At 34.3% G+C, this 5,311-nt stretch overlaps 1 long non-coding RNA gene across 1 annotated transcript; it reads right to left on the reverse strand.

The window, feature by feature from the left end:
* Positions 1-2,793: 2,793 nt before the first annotated feature.
* On the reverse strand, positions 2,794-4,873 carry LOC113475496. The gene is made up of 2 exons (XR_003397242.1): positions 4,620-4,873; positions 2,794-4,562 (listed from the first exon to the last, which is right to left on the reverse strand). It is a non-coding gene; the product is annotated as an uncharacterized LOC113475496 (long non-coding RNA).
* Between the last annotated feature and the right edge of the window lie 438 nt (positions 4,874-5,311).

Consider the following 5,311-nt stretch of genomic DNA (forward strand, 5'->3'; position numbering starts at 1 on the left):
TTTAAAACAAACATTGTTATTTGTTTACCAAACTCCGTGGCAAAGAAGGCTCTTGCTTCGTTATGGACAACACCTGTGTTTTTGATGCCACATACAAGACCTCTAAATATGCTCTGCCACTTATTTTTCTGTGTGTGAAAAAATTAATTACCTTCTGTGTGTAAAAAAATTAATTACCAAGTCGTTGGCTGTTATAGCAATCAGACATAATGGAAGCCCTGGACATGTTTTTAAAGCTTGGTCACCTGCCTGGAAACCAGCTTCCTCTTCGTATGACCGATTTTTTGCGATGCAGAAATTAATGCAATTGAAGGAACTTTGAAAGGGAGTCTAACCATTATAACAATTTAAACCATACTGCATAAAAAAATAAATTAAGCAACTATGTTTAAAACGTACAATTTCATTTAGAAAGCGACAAAACATTTATTAAAAATTACCTTATAAACCAGGTTGCAAAGTACTTCTTTGCGACTTTCACTCAAACAATGTCCACCTACGTTTCCAAACCGACAAATGTTTGTCTGGTCTACTTAAAGTACTACACAATGATTTCTTACCTGAAGCTTTAATTAAGTAAGTGTTATAATTTGGGATATTTAAACCCCGAAAAATTCATCTCAGTATATACTAAATCATTTAACAAAAAGTTTATTAATTTACTTTATTATATGTATATAGGTACAGAAATGAAAACATCACAGCATCTGGATCATATAAAACTTTCCATCAATCAATAACTGTATATCTTTGCAACCGTCCACCTAACCAATTGTTAGGCATTGTAAACGAAGATTGGACAGTGCATTATCGTTTACTCATGATAAGATTAACCGAGTAAACTGTTTTTCATTTGTTGTCAACAGTAGTTGTGGCAAAGAAAAATATGAAGCATATTTAGGTGACACTACACGCTTTCCAACAAAATACACTTGCCCGGACTTTAAAAAGCGCTTCCTGCCGTGTAAACATATGTTTGCTGTCTTAATAACTATGCAGGCGTATCATGGGCTTCGTTGCCAAACTGGTTTAGAGATTCGGTGTATGTAAAAACATTAGACAATGCAATAATTTCAACAAAAAAAGCTAAAAGTAATGAAAATGTTATGGAAATTAACACTGATGCATCAGTTGATGTTGACCATGCACCTGCACCACTCACGGATGTTAAAGAATCAAATAAAAAATCAGATAAGCCCATGAAACAAACAATAAATGCTTTAAATTAAGCAAATGTTCCTACAGACCAACACGCATATAAAGCGACCTCATGGGTGCGTGGTGGAACTGCTATAATATTTAATTCATTCTTTTTCCACCCCACCAGCTCTTGTTATATTGGGTTGAATGCTTGCGTCCTAGGCATGTATAAAATAGGTAAAATATAAAATGGTTTAAAGAAGTTTAAATTTAAAAAGGCATGTTGACACTCCGACAATTATTCATGTAAACTGCTCTTTTAAATTTTCAGTTTTCTCCTCCTCCCACCACTTCTTCTCTCTCCACCACTCCTCTCCCCATCACTTCCCCTTTCTTCGTCACTCCTTATTTTCTGTGTTGTTGTTCAAATATAAACCTTAGTGATGCAAAATAAAAGAATCACATATACAATGGATGTTAAACTTATCTTGCATCTTGTCTAGCTTTCATAAACTAGAAATAAGGAAAGTTAGTTATCAACTAAACTAGATACTGGCATTCACATATAACTTACTTGGTGGTATGGTACCCATCTGGAAAAAGTTAACATTTTTATTAAGAGTATGGCAGAATGCAAAATTGAGAGAAAAGTTACCTCTTATTTTCTGAAATTATTTTTTTTCTGCAAAATATTTATCAGTGTGAGTACGAAAGGTGAGTATCATGCTATGAGCAATAAAATCGCTGGCAGAAAGCAGTGTTATATTCGTTCTACACCGAATACAACAGCAGTAATATCATCATTGCTATGTGGTGAAATACTAGGGATTTGCTAAAGCTGTAAAAGCTTGGGTTAATAATAATACAGAACAAGTGGCTTGTGGTTAAAAAGACGTACCATTTCTTAATTCCCAGTGTTACCAAATGTAAAATTCATACAAAAAACATTTAAATAAATATTATTTATAACTGTTGCAGCCAGTGGCGCAATCAGCGCGTTCAATTTTCGCTGTTGCGCAATAGCGCATAAGGCTCGGCGCTCGGCCTAGTTTTCAGCCGAGGGTCAAAAATGGAGAAGCTCGGGCACAGCTCGGCACATCCTATAAAATACTGCATTGTTTTTTTGTATCCCATCTTACCCCAGCCTAGTTGTATAGTTAGTAAAAAAAGCTAAAGCTAATGGTTCACTTTATATGTTGTATTAGTTAGTAAAAAAAGCTAAAGCTAATGGTTCACTTTATAAACATTCTTCGGTATAAAATAATTAGAACAACCAAATATTACTTACTTTTTAATTGTTCAAATTTTTTGAAGGGGATGAATCTAAAAAATATTAGGCATTGAATTTGCTGTAAGTTAACATTTTTTCTAATTAGTTATTGACATCTGCCCCTCTTTATTTTCATCATTAGATTTTTGACTGCAATTACAAGGTAAGATTACCAGTAGTTTTAGAAAGTGCTATACTAACTTATTTTACATTATGCTCCAGGGGGTAGGTAGCCATACAAAGTGCTTATACACTATCTTATTTTACATTATGCTACAGGGGTAGGTAGTCTTACAAAGTGCTATACTGTATAAATGTAAATGATTTTACTCGGCACCGAAGGGGGGTAGGTAGTGTAGAAGTGGTGGTGGAAGGTGGAACAGCCCAAGATGTTAAAATAGATACAAGTGAATTTTTTATTTTTTTTAATTTGAAAATATTTACACAAACAAAGTGTCTGAGAAGAGACACAGGCCTTTTTAAAGGGGTTTAGATGATGTACAAGAGATACAACATCTTATTTGTTTTGGTATTCACCTGCAAATTTAAAATAGTAATTATTGTTTTTTGTTAGGCTATAGAATATTTGCGTAACTTACTTTTTGCTTTTGTGAATAATTCCTTCTCTGTTAATAAAAAGTAAACAAATTAAGAATAACCTGGGATTTATTTTAAAATAGCTATTTACTTTTGCAGTCTGGCATTTTTTGCCAATCTATTTTAAAATAGCTATTTACTTTTGTAGTCTGGCATTTTTTTGCCAATCTATCTGATTTTTTTTTTATATATATAAAACCTGCGAACCTCTGCCTTCAAACTGCGAAAAATTAAATCATGTAAAATATTAAATAAAACTGAACCACCCCATTTTAATATTTACCTCTATATTCATTTCCTATTTCATACACAGGGCTTTACAAAATACACTTTGTGAGGCTCAGAATTCGGTCTATATTGAGTAGGAAAATGTTTTGTTCTTCTACCAATAACATTTTAAAAATATAGTTGGAAAATTAATTAAATATATATATATATATATATATGCATAAAAACATGTACTAAGTGTAAGGGATAACTTACGTTTTTACTGGGCCGGCACGGGCATTGAATACTTAGTGTTAGCTGTGCAGCGGTAGAGGTTCCTTTTATACCTTGGACATGTCATTTTGGGGCCGGTATGTAAACACTACACCGTCTTTCTAAATTCTACAAGTTAAAGTCGTTGCGGATGCCTGCGCGCGTCTTTACATTGCCCAGTAATTGCATTTACATTCCTTGTGTTCCCTCTGGCCATGCGCTTAACTTTTTAGGTTATTTCAATGTTAGCTGGTGTAGCGGTAGGTTCTTATACCTTGGTTGTTAGAAAATAAAACTTAGATAGTTCTCGTGTATGATAGAGAACCCTTATTTTCAAGCAATGCTTACCGCAACTTACACTATGTTTCGTGTATGACCCGGCCAATGCTTATTATTCAAGCATATGCTATAACCGCAACATACACGGTTTCGTGTATGACCCGGCCAATGCTTATTTTTCAAGCATATGCTATAATAGCAACGTACACGGTTTCGTGTATGACCCGGCCAATGCTTATTTTTCAAGCATATGCTATAATAGCAACGTACACGGTTTCGTGTATGACCCGGCCAATGCTTATTTTTCAAGCATATGCTATAACAGCAACGTACACTGTTTCGTGTATGACCCGGCCAATGCTTATTATTCAAGCATATGCTATAACAGCAACGTACACTGTTTCGTGTATGACCCGGCCAATGCTTATTATTCAAGCATATGCTATAACAGCAACATACACTGTTTCGTGTATGACCTGGCCAATGCTTATTATTGAAGCATATGCTATAACAGCAAGGTACACTGTGTGTCGTGTAAGACCCTGCCAATTCTCAATATATTACATATCGGTTAATATGGCATTGCTGAGGTTGGATAACATCTCCATTGTTTTCAAACAACCTTGGCCGCCGAAACAACCTCGGCCGCCGGAACAACTTCGGGCGTCGCGACGTCCTCCGCAGCCCCGATCACCTCCTCTCCTCCTCCCTAAATGTGAAAAGGGAGTAAAACTGGAACAATATATAAATACCAATAAATACATACCACCTCTGCTGCCGTCCTGCGCTTAATAAACTGAAAAAAATGTACAAATAAAAAAATGAATCTGGATAATGAATGTATGGAACCTACATCTTCAAATTGCAGCTATCTACAAAGTAAAGTGATAATAAGTCATAACACACCTTCTGTAGGGGGGGCTATCCTCTTTTTTTCTGTAAAACATAAAGGTATTGTAACAAACCTAAAACACTAACCTCGATTCAAAACTAGGTTTTGTAACAAACCTAAAACACTAACTTCGATTAGAATTTACTTTTACATTCTTGCTTTAGTTTTTAAATTGAACTGGTTATAATAAATTATCTCTTACCTTTGCAAAAATTTAAACCGGTAAAAGGGGATAAAAAAATAATAAATTATCTCTCTCACCTTTGCAAAAATTTAAACCGGTAAAAGGGGATAAAAAAATATACGTTTTTATTCATTGAGTTACTGACAATAAAAGTACCAAGGTGATCCTAGAATACAGATATTATAGCGGCCATTTTCGATACCTTCTACTGGTGCCACCAACCTAAAATTTGGACACTGGACTAACTAGACCCCAGCGGTACCGATTCTAAAATGAAAAATTTAAAATTCGAAAAAATATTAATTATGAATATTAATATTCGTCATAAAAACATATTTATAGAATTTTCTCCCGATCCAGCTTCGAATATGTTATAGCGCCAAGTGATACCTAAAATATGAAACATTATTTTCTTTAAAAAAGTGCGGGGATAGATGTTAAATATAAAAAAGTATGATCATAACTTGAA

Source organism: Ciona intestinalis, unplaced genomic scaffold (genome assembly GCF_000224145.3).
Source record: "Ciona intestinalis unplaced genomic scaffold, KH HT000652.1, whole genome shotgun sequence".
Classification (NCBI taxonomy): Eukaryota; Metazoa; Chordata; class Ascidiacea; order Phlebobranchia; family Cionidae; genus Ciona; species Ciona intestinalis.